This window comes from Colobus angolensis, unplaced genomic scaffold (assembly GCF_000951035.1).
Source record: "Colobus angolensis palliatus isolate OR3802 unplaced genomic scaffold, Cang.pa_1.0 Scaffold20, whole genome shotgun sequence".
Classification (NCBI taxonomy): Eukaryota; Metazoa; Chordata; class Mammalia; order Primates; family Cercopithecidae; genus Colobus; species Colobus angolensis.
Window position 1 is genome coordinate 2,436,787 of NW_012115155.1, and position 11,844 is coordinate 2,448,630.

An 11,844-nucleotide genomic window follows, 5' to 3' on the forward strand; every position below is an offset into this window, starting at 1 on the left:
GTGGGCCCAGGTGACCTCGACTGTTCGCGGGGGATGGGGCCGTCAGGAGGGGCGTGGCCTCCACTCCTTGACTCTGAAACGTGCTGGCCTGGATCTGGAAATTGCTCATTTTTCTTACCACTGAGCTTGGCAGTCATTGGGGAATTTCTGGAGGGAGGGGGATCCTGGAAGGAAACCACCAGCGTGGGACCTGTTGTTCCCCCAGAAGCCCAAACACAAAGAGAGGATGCAGTGGAGGTGGTGCTGCAGAGGGGGCTGTTTTTTCCCTTAAGAACAAGCCGCCTCATGTCGGAAAAAGGAAGGCCGTTATCCTTTCATCTCGTTTTTTCCCTCCAACCCCGGGTCTGTGTGTGGGATTTCAGCAGCGGGAGAGCGGGTGGCAGGAGGAGGTCTCTACCCGAAACAGCCGCAGTCAGGTGGGTGCCCTCCCTCCGTGTGGATTGCCCTTCGAAGCCCCACAGTGACCTTGTGACTTGCCTGTTATCCTCATTTGCCAAGTGAAGCTCAGAGAGGTAAACAGACTTGCCTGGGGTCACACAGCATGTACTCATGGAGCTGCTATCCCCCCCCCCCTTTTTTTTTTAATGAGACAGGGTCTCCTTCTGTCACCCAGGCTGGAGTGCGGTGGCATGATCTTGGTTCACTGCAACCTCCACCTCCCAGATTCAAGTGGTCCTCCCACCTCAGTCTCCTGAGCAGCTGGGACTACAGGTGCATGCCACCACATCTGGCTTTTTTTGTGTATGTGTGTTTTGTAGAGACAGGGTTTCACCATGTTGCTCAGGCTGGCTGGTCTCCAACTCCTGGGCTCAAGGATCCCCCTGTCTTGGCCTCGCAAATTGCTGGGATCACAGGTGTGAGCCACTGCACCTGGCAGGAGCTGCTATTTGAATCCATGTCTCTGTGGCACCAAAGTCATGTTGAAGCTTCCCCCTGGATGGGAAGAATGGCAGGCCTACACAGACCTACTATCCCCAGTCTTGTTCTAGATCATTCCAGGCCTTCCCTCCATCAGACCTTACTGTTTCCATGACCTCCTGGGTGTCTTCCCTGTCACGCCTTCTCCTGCATGTGCTGCTGAGTCAATGTGAGGTTGGCTTCTGGGCATCTGGGTGAGTGTGTGAGGACTTCGGGAGACAGCATCTGGTGGGATTTCAGGCTGCCACCCACTCAGCCTTTGGGTGGACAGAGAGAGCTGGGTTTGGGGGGACAGGAAGCCTATTGCTAGGAACTGGGAACAGGAGCAAAGTCGGTGCCTACAGCTGGAAAGGAGGCAGCAGTCACAAGGACCCCAGATCCGCTGTCACGGGGTGTGTGTTTGTCCTTAGTCCTGTGGGAGCTGATGGGCGGGTTAACTTGGATGCACCAGCAGAAAGCCACAAGGCTGAGACTGCCCGGTGGCGAGAATCATGCAACATGTGTCTGGCCCCTTGCCTCCCACTCCCCCAGAATGGCTCATCCTTGAGCCTGCCCAAGGGGAGAACAGGAGTGGCCCTGGCTGTAAATAATCTCCAAGAGCCACAAGGCCCAAGGTCCCCCGCAGGAAGAGAAACAGCCTGTTTGCCTCCTAAGAGCCAGAAGACCAGGGGAGAAAGCTCAGGAGAGAATCTAGTTCACAGGGTGAAAATCCATGGAGTGCTTGCTATGAGCGGGGCTTGAAGGTGTGTGGGTCCAAAGAGGAAGAAAACAGCCCCTCACACCCTTAGGACGGCTGCCATTAAAAGAGCGGAGAGGACCAGGCACGCTGGCTCATGCTTGTAATCCCAGCACTATGGGAGTCCAAGGTGGGTGGATCACCTGAGGTCAGGAGTTTGAGACCAGCCTGGCTAACATAGCAAAACCCCACTGCTACTAAAAATATAAAAATTAGTTGGGCTTGGTGATGTGCACCTGTAATGCCAGCTACTTGGGAGTCTGAGGCAGGAGAATGAACCTGGGACAGGGAGGTTGCAGTGAGCCGAGATCATGCCATTACCCTCCGGCCTGGGCAACAAGAGCGAAACTCTGTCTTTAAAAAAAAAAAAAAAAAACCAAAAAAAAAAAAAAAAAGCAGAGAAGAGCAACTGTTGCAGGACATGAGGACATGGAGAGAAGAGCAACTGTTGCAGGACATGGAGAAATTGGAACCTTTGTGCACTGCGGGTGGGAATGTGTAATGGTGCAGTTGCTATGGAAAACAGTATGATGGTTCCTCAAAAAATGAAGCAGAATTAACATAAGATCTGGCAGTTCCACTTCTGAGTGTATACCCGACAGAACTGAAAGCAGGGTCTCAGAGATATTTGCAAATCCACATTCACAGCAACATTCTCACGACAGGCCAGAGGTGGAAGCGACCCGTGTCCATGGGCAGGTGAGGGGATAAACAGAGTATGGCACACGTGATGGAATGATTCCTCAGCTTCAACAAGGAAGGAAGGACAGGCCATGACATAGGTGAACCTTGAGAACATTATGCTAAGTGGAATAAGCCAGTCATGAAAGGACAAATACTATATGATTGCACTGTTACCCGGTACCTGGAGTAGTTAAATTCACAGAGACAGAAAGTTAATTGGTGGTTGCCAGGGGCTGGGGGCACAGGAGGGAAGGGGGGTGAGTGTTTAATGGGTGTAGAGTTTAGAGTTCTAGGGGTGGATGGTGATGATGGCTGCATGACACTGGGAATTTTCTTCATACCACTAAACTATACACTTAACAGCTAAGATAGTGACTTTTATGTCATGTATATTTTACCACAATTAAAAATAATTTTAGGCCGGGCACAGTGGCTCACACCTGTAATCCCAGCACTTTGGGATGCTGAGGTGGGCAGATTACAAGGTCAGGAGATCGAGACCATCCTGGCTAACATGGTGAAATGCTGTCTCTACTAAAAATACAAAAACAAAATTAGCCGGGTGTGGTGGTGGGCACCTGTTGTCCCTGCTACTTAGGAGGCCGAGGTGGGAGAATGGCGTGCATGCGGGAGGCAGAGCTTGCAGTGAGCCAAGATCCCACCATTGCACTCCAGCCTGGGCAACAGAGCAAGACTCTGTCTCAAATAATAATAATAATAATTTAAAAATTAAAACAAAACAAAAAATAAAGTGGCCTGGTGTAGTGGCTCATGCCTGTAATCCCAGCACTTTGGGAGGCCGAGGTGGGAGGATCACTTGAGGCCATGAGTTTGAGACTAGCCTGGGCAACACAGCAAGACCCCATCTGTTTTTTAAAAAAGTAAATAAAACAATAAAGAAAATAGACACGGACACACTGGCTCTCAGGGGCCAAATTGGCATGGAGCCCTTGGCATTGTATTATGTAATCTTCCCATCAACCTCTGTGAGAGAGCTCCCTTCGTTCTGATGCAGAAACCGAGGCTCAGAGGCATGACTTTTTTCCCCCAAGGCTTTCACTGGTCTTTATGTCTTAGGTGAGCACTGATTCGGTGCATTGTGCTGGGTTATAACATTGGCACTCCGTCTGCCAGGGCTTCTGATTTCAGCTGGGAGCCCTCACGCACTCAAAACAACAGAAGAGGAAAGGGCCACGTAATTGGTTGTGAACATGTGTGGACAGATCAGGGAGGCCTGAGTCATCAAGAAGGCTTCTAAGAGGAGGAAGCGGGAGAAGTCCAGAGGCTATGGCTGGGCCGCCAGTCTTGCCCCAGCCCTTACCAGGACTCTGCTGGGTGGGAACAGGCTGTGTGGGATTCCTCAGGAGAAGGGCACATGCCTCTGGAGCCATGGGGAGGAGCAGGGCCTGGGGAGCACCTCCTTCCGTCCTCCTGGTGCAGGAGAGCTGCCACACACTGCCTCACTGGAGTCCCCAGCTGTCCTCACTAGGGAACTCTTCACACCTGGGAAGGGAGTCCCTCTGTCTGAGAGCTGTTTCTTGGGCCTGCCACTCTGGCCTCCCCTCTCAGCAGCTGGGGGATTTGACGCTGTTGGTGGGTGTGGGCCCCTGAGACTTGCCCACCTGGGGATTCCTGGGCTTGGGTAGGGTTGTCAGATTTTGCAAATAAAAATACAACATGCCCAGTTAAATTTGAATTTCAGATATAATTTCAGATTTCATTCTTCATGTAAGTATGGCCCCTGTGTTGCGTCCATATTTCATGTGGCAACTCTAGTCTTAGCCTTGTGTCCACTAGAGAAGGGGTAGCAGATGATGCTCTGGGTGTTCCAGGACCTGCTGACCCTAGACAGGAACAGGGCCTGCCACAGACATTGGTTGTATTAGTCTGTTCTCACACTGCTATAAAGAACTACCCGAGACTGGGTAATTTATGAAGAAAAGAGGTTTAATTGACTCGCAGTTCCACAGGCTGTACAGGAGCTGTGGCTGGGGAGGCCTCGGAAAACTTACAATCATGGCAGGAGGTGAAGGGGAAGCAGGCACATCTTCACATGGCAACAGGAGAGAGAGAGAGAGAGAAAAGGGGGAAGAGCCACTCACTTGCAAACAACCAGATCTTGTGAGAACTCACTATCATGAGAACAGCAAGGGGGAAATCCGCGCCCATGATTCAATCACCTCCTACTAGATTCCAACCCCAAATTGGGGATTGCAATTCCACGTGAGATTTGTGTGGAGACACTGAGCCAAATCATATCACTGGACATCCCCAGTGGAAAACGGGGAATCGGCCTTTGATCCCCAACCCAGAGATGTGCATTTTAATGGCTTGGTAGTCTTACCTCCTGGTGGAACTAGGGTCTGGGGCCTTCTCAGGTGTGTCCTTTTACCCCCCCACACTACCCCGCATTTCTCGAACCTCTGACCCTTTGGCCTTGCCCTGTTCTCTGGAGCGGATGCAGGAAAGGAATGGGGCTGTCTATAACCAAAGCCACAGTTTAAAAAATGCTGCTCATAAAAATTCACCAGGGTAGGGTTTGGCATTTGTGGGTGGGACAGGGTGACAGAGGCTGCATGGGGCTTTGCTGAGGGGCCAGTCCCAATCCTGGGGTGGCCCATGGCGCTGCTGCTCCTGAGGGCTGGAGGAGGAAGGGGAATGGGCTTGGGAGACAGAGGGGCATCCACTTTCCCTTTGAAGTGAACCCCACCCCCCCCATCCTAGAATCAGCCTCCAGCAGTAAGCGGTGACTAAAGGGCCCTGAGGCTTCTGTAACCTCTTGACTCTCTGAGACCCGGGGTCTCTTCTGTGAAGTGAGGATTGCTGTGAGGGGCCAGGAGAGCACAGCTGAACGTCTAACAGTGCCAAGCCTGCCACCAACATCCTTTCCTTCCTCCTCCCCCTTCCTAACTCAGGTCTTCATGTCCTCTTTGTCTGTCTGTCCAGCCGTCCAGAGCTGGCTGGCTGCTAGCATCATGTGCATCTGCAGATCAGGGGCCGAGGACCTGGATCCGCCTGGGTGCGGTCAGCATGTAGGATGGGTGGGCTGCAGGTGTGGCTGTGGTTCTCCACGGTGCTCTGACGTTTAAAGGGCAGCAGAGGTCACGGGGAGTCTGAAGGAGAGCCTGTGGCTGAGTGCAGTCCCCACTGCGTCTATTGTTGAGGCGGCATCCAGGGAAGCCTTGTGATGCTATCAAGAGGACAGCTTAGCTGGGGAGGGAGGGAGGGAGGGGGCCAAGCAGGGTCCTGTCATGCTTTTGGATAAGGTTGGCTTCCTGGTAGGCTGCAAATCATATTTCACTTTGGAAAGAGCTCAGTGCAGAATCTAGACACTTGAATCTCATTTTCTGAGTGAATGAGTGCTTTGCAGCTGTCACCCCGTGGCGGCTTTTATCTGGTTACCTGGAGGTCGGTACCAGATCTGCAGCGGTTGTTCCTGTGCAGGTTGTGGGAAGCACAGAGCATGCGTCTGCGGGAAGAGGGAAGGGGGAGGACACGAGCGGGCATGCAGTTGGGATGAGCAATAGTGAGGAAGGCGTATGTCTCAGTTACAAGACAGATTTGACTTCATTTTTGGGAGATAACTCTGTGTAAACTATGACAGCAGAAAGACAAGCCCAGCTAATTAAAGAATTTAAAATTGAAATGGGAATGCATGAGTTTGTTTCCTAATGTGTTTCCCAAGTAGACTTGCTCCTGTTGGAAGATGAAAGCTTCTTCTTTAGTGAGTGACTTGGGCCTCTGACTTTCTAACAGAGCAATTCCCAGGAACATCTGGTGAGTGCCTGCTGGTTGGCTGGGATGTAGGGACCGCCTTGAGAGATGGTGATGGGGAAAGAGAAGCCCTCAATACCACGCTTAGGGAAAAGTGGTTTCTAAACTCCCTCGTAAGTCTGTTATAGTGGCAATGACTAAACTGAGAAACAGAGTCAAGCTTTTGAGTATGTTTGGGGATCAGTAAAGGGCAAGAGCTTTTTTTGGTAGCTGCCTGCAAAAGGCTGCAAGGAAAGGAAGGCTCGGGGCTACTGCTCAGGCTCTCCACGAGGGTTCACGTGACGCGTTGTCCTGGTGCTTTGTGTGAGAACTCAGGAGTCTGAGCTTTTTTTGGATGCGGGGTAGATCCCTCCATCCTAGTGATGTGAATTAAAGGCCTAGGTCAGCCGGGTGAGGTGGCTCAAGCCTATAATCCCAGCACTTTGGGAGGCTGAGACGGGCGGATCACGAGGTCAGGAGATCGAGACCATCCTGGCTAACACAGTGAAACCCCGTCTCTACTAAAAAAATGCAAAAAACTAGCCGGGCGAGGTGGCGGGCGCCTGTAGTCCCAGCTACTTGGGAGGCTGAGGCAGGAGAATGGCCTAAACCCGGGAGGCAGAGCTTGCAGTGAGCCGAGATCCAGCCACTGCACTCTAGCCTGGGCGAGAGAGCGAGACTCTGTCTCAACAACAACAACAACAAAACAAAAAAAACAAAAAAAAAAAGAAGGTCTTAGGCCCTCCCCTGAAGACCTCCCACGGCCTAGAACTTCAGGTTTTCATCAAGTGCCCAGGAAGGAGTGGGAATGGAGCTGTAACTAGCCATTTATTCCTGCACGTGAATCAGTCTGTGCAACTTGTGCCTGAGAACAGGACCAGACAGCAGGACGTGGGGCGAGAACATCTGGGCACTGAGGGGTGGCGAAACACAGATAGGAAAGCTGAGAGAAGGACTGAGGGCGAGCTCCTCTTGCTGTGGCCGCTCGGAATAGCGTCTGTCCAGAACCATCAGCAGGTGAGAATGGCTGTTCCCCCGTCTGTAGATTGGCAGCCTTTTTTCTTTTCTAATTGATGCGGTCAACAAAGATCAAATGCCCACAGGGATGCCCACAGAAGCTTGCCAGGCCTCTTTCTAATAATACTATCTACGTATACATGCCTGCCAGCTCATGGAAGCAAGTCTGTACTGCTGGCTGATGTTCTGGGAAATTCATACCCTCCCCCATTTCCTTCCTGGCTTTTGAGTACCCACGTCCCTGGTGTCAAAGCGCCTCTGGGGATCTAAACTTCAAACCTTGCCTCTGGTTCCTCTGGGGTTTGGAGGAAGACTGTTCTGGTCTTCAGCTCTCTTGTTCCCTTCCTCCTGCAATCTCTCAAATCTGTGACCTGAGAGCTGATTACCCTCTCTAGCCCTCTGGACCCCACTGTGCGTGGACCCCCGGAACAGGGTCCTAACCTTGGTTCCACATCCACCCCTCACAGCCCAATCTCCCCACCACAGCCGGAGTAATTTTGTTTTCTTTTTTTCTGACAGCTTCTTGCTCTGTTGTCCAGGCTAGAGTGCAGTGGCACGATCTCAGCTCATTGCAACCTCTGCCTCCTGGGCTCAGCCTCCACCTCCTGGACTCACTCAACCTCCTACCTCAGCCTCCCTGGTAGCTGGGACCACAGGTGTGCACCACTGTCTGCCTAATTTTTAAATTTTTTATAGAAGTGGGGTCTCGCCATGTTGCCCAGGCTGGTCTTGAACTCCTGACCCCGAGATTTGCCCTCCTTGGCCTCTCAGAGTGCTGGGATTATAGGCATAATCCATGCTTGACCCAGAGTGATTTTTTTTTTTTTTTTTTTGAGACAGAGTCTTGCTCTGTCGCCCGGGCTGGAGTGCAGTGGTGTGATCTTGGCTCACTTCAACCTCTGCCTCCTGGGTTCAAGCAATTCTCTGTCTCAGCCTCGCGAGTAGCTGGGATTACAGGCATCTGCCACCACGCTTGCCTAATTTTTTTGTATTTTTAGTGGAGATGGGGTTTCACCATGTTGGCCAACTGGTCTCAGACTCCTGACCTCATGATCCACCTACTTCGGCCTCCCAAAGTGCTGTGATTACAGGCCTGAGCCACCTCGCCCATCCGTGTTAGTCCATTTTGTGTCGCTATAAAGAAATACCTGAGACTGGGTAATTGATAAAAGAGGCTTAATTATTAATTAACTCATGTTTCTGCAGGCTGTACAGGAGGCATAGCACTGGCATCTGCTCCTGGAGAGGCTTCAGGAAGCTTCCAGTCATGGTGGAAGGCATAGTGGGAGCAGGTGCATCACATACTGAGAGCGGGGATAAGAATAGGCGGGGAGGTGCCACGCACTCTTAAACAACCAGACCTCATGTGAGCTCAGAGCAAGAATTCACTCACTGCCAAGGGGCTAGCACTAAGCCATTCATGAGGGATCTGCCCCCCTGATCAAAACACACTCCCACCAGGCCCCGCCTCCAACAGTGGGGATTACATTTCAACATGAGATTTGGAGGGGACACATGTCCAAACCATATCAAACCCCTTCAACAGTTTCCACCGCACTAGGAGTACATTTCAAACTCCTCCATACAAGCGAGAAGCCCCTGCATCATCTGGCTCTTGCCCTGTGTGACTCACTTTCCCCTGCTCACGGTTCCAGGCCTTCTGGCCACTCTCAGCAGTACCAAGCTTTCTTCTGCCTCAGAACTTTGCACAGGCTTATGCCTCTGCCTGAAATACTCTCCTGACCTTCCTCCCACCCCCAACTTTTGCCAAGATTGATTTTTCTCATCCTTGAGGTCCTAGCTTGAATGTCACCTCCCAAGAGAGATCTCTTTTGACCACCCAGTCTAAAATAATTTGTAATGACGTAATTTGTAATTATCAGGGTGCTTGTCTGTTTACTGGCCTCTTCTCAGTCCTTTTGTCCGAGTTGTCCACCTGGCATCAGTCAGAGCAGGCTAAGCTACGCGCAGTAACAAACAATCCCCACATCATAGTGTCTTCAAACCATAAGGGCTTATTTCTCAGTCATTCTAAATGTCCATCGCAGGTTGGCAGGGGGCCTGTGCTCATTGTAGAAACCCTGGCTGATGGAGCAGTCACATTGCCTAACATTCTCGGTAGCCATACCAAGGACGAGAGAGCTCTGGAGGGTCTTATACTGGCAATTAACTTCTCCAGCCTATAAATGATTTATGTGTCATTTCCGCTCACAAGTGATCAGTTAGAGCTAGTCACATGGCTCCACCCAACTACAGGGTTAGGAAGTTCCTAGTGCTCAGAAGAGAGGAGTAGAAATGTTTGTCACACAGCACTAAAGACTCCCACAGTAATCAGTAAGTAGAAGGATGGAGTGTCTAGAATGCTTTTTCTATGGCTGCAGTTATTTAGAGCATCTTAAGGAGTCCTGCTCGGGATCTTGTATTCCTGCTGCTCAAGCCCCTGGCTCTGCCGGGAGTCAGAGTTCTGGCGGGAAACCTCAGCCGACAAGAGGTCCCCTGTGACCTGGAATGAGCCATCTTAGAGGCAGCCGAGGCTGGTGGCCTCTTGGTGCCCTTCTCCTGTTGGGACACGTTTCCCCTATTGGTGTCCTGTATGATACTGCCCCGCCAAAAGGGTCCTGCCACTCCTGACTCTACCACACAGCTCAGGGTCTGGCATATCCAGGATCTGAACAGATGATCCTGCTGGAGGAGTCCCAGTTGGACCCCTCCGAGTTCTAGGCAGGCAGAGAATGAATGCAGCATTTCTCAGAAAGCCCCGTGCATCCTGTTACCAATGCAAAGGAATGGCACTTCAGCACCCCAGGAAAGGTGGGGAAACCTCCTGCAGCTGCTGTGGGTCCTGGGGGCTGGGGGCAGGTGGGAACAGGAGAGTCCTGGCCTGTGACCTGATTTCTGACCCTGTTCCCTCAACTACAGTGCCCTTTTCACTTGGGTGGGCCGCTGCAGCTGCTCTCCTCTCTATACTTGCGTTTGACAAAGGGTACCACCACAGCAGGCCCTTTCCACCAGGCTGCACACGGTCACACTTGATACAGATGGGTTTTGGGAGATAAGGCTGTGCCAGGTTAGTGATCATGCACTTGACTGTACATCGTGGCCTCTGGTGGCAATCACCGTGTAAGCTCACATTCGAGAGTCACTCACCAAGTTCCTACCACTGTGCTGAGAGCTCTACGTGGACTTTCGTGTACATCTTCATACCTATAGCGTGGAGATGCTGCTATTGGGCAGTTGGTGAAACTAAAGCCCACAGAAGTAGTTTCCTAATGAAGTAACTGCTAGTCATAAGGTAGAGCCCTCCGTTAATCCTATGCTTCCAGACTCCAAACCTGTGCACTTAATTGTTACTCCGTAAGAAAAGGTTTGGGTCTGATTCCTCTTCTAGGCTATAAATACTAGGGAGCTTCCTCTTTGAGAAGCCTCCTACCCCATCTCCTTACTGTACCTAGCAAAGTGTCTGTCATACAATTAGCACTCAATAAAAGTTTTAAATGTGAATGAGAATGGTAAAAACAGAATACTTAAAATAGTAGGCTAACACTAGGATATTCTTCCGATTGCACTTTTTTTGTTAAGTTGGTCGCTTAAGACTAAGGTAAAGCTTCTGTGCTTTTTGATATAGATGCTGATGGAGGGACTGGATCTGGTAGATACATAGCAATCTAATCATGGCCCAAAGTCTCCAGTATAGTACACATGCATCCTAACTTATCATGATCAACAATGAAATAATTAATTACACTGTGCTAGCAGCCATGGATATCACATTGCATAAGACATAGTTCTCTTCCTTAGAGATAAGAGAGGCGGACATTTAAACTGTTAGTTGCGATGCCTTGTGACTCGCATGAGGTCGCATGGTCACAAAACCTGTGTAGGCGGAGGTGGTTAGGGAGGAAAAATCCACCAAGATGAAGCTGTATTGGATACGAAATCACACGTTCCCGGGTTTTGGCAGGAGAAAACCTGTTGGCCGGGAGCTTCACCACTGCATTTCCAGACTCGAGGCTGTGGCTGGGGTGGGATTCTGGCCTTTGTAGGCGGCCTGGGTCCAGTCACCGCGATGCACTCAGTAACCCCATTGCTGCTAATGGGATGTCATCAGCGAAGCGAGTGGTGGCGGCAGGTGGAGTCCCGCCCCAGGACCCTCTGGCGGCGTCCCCATCGCCGCGCTCAAGCACTCTTCGCCGCCTCGTAATTTTCTTCTGTTTCTGTATGATCAGGTCTGTCCTTCGCTTTTGCTTTCTATTACTTCGTCCTGGCCCTGGCCTGAATCCCACAACTGGCGCCCCCACCTTTCCCGTCCGCACCCGCCCTCAGTACCGGCGGGCAGCTCCTCCACTGCCGCAGGGTTACGAGCTCCGTGTCGGCGGGGGCAGAGAGGGAAACAGAGGGGGGCGGGGCAGGCGCGCCGGGTCCGCCCCCCCTGCCTGAGGCAGCTTCTCATTGGCGAAACCTCATCCCCCGCCGCCCGCTGCTTAGAAAACCCGCCTCGGATTGGCTGACAGCCCCTCGACGGGCGTGGCTTCCGAGGAGAGGGCAAGAACGGAAGCGAAGGCGCGCTCTCGAGAGGAGGGGTTGCCTAGGCGACGCCGGGGGCGCGCTCGGGGGGGTGGGAAAGCGAGCCGGGCTACTCAATGACAAATCGGCGTAGGACCGCTGGGGTCCGGCCCCAGGAGGGGGCGGGGCGCGTTTAAGAGCGGCTGGCCGGGTGCGGACGGCGGAGGCGGCTG

At 51.9% G+C, this 11,844-nt stretch overlaps 1 protein-coding gene across 1 annotated transcript in view; it reads left to right on the plus strand.

Moving 5' to 3' along the window:
- The first annotated feature begins 360 nt into the window (after positions 1-360).
- RALB (v-ral simian leukemia viral oncogene homolog B) overlaps positions 361-11,844 on the plus strand; it is a 53,170-nt gene continuing 41,686 nt past the window's right edge. The window contains exon 1 of the mRNA XM_011941639.1: positions 361-416. The gene's annotated coding sequence lies outside the window, so the exon portion shown is untranslated. The remainder of the gene's footprint in view (positions 417-11,844) is intronic.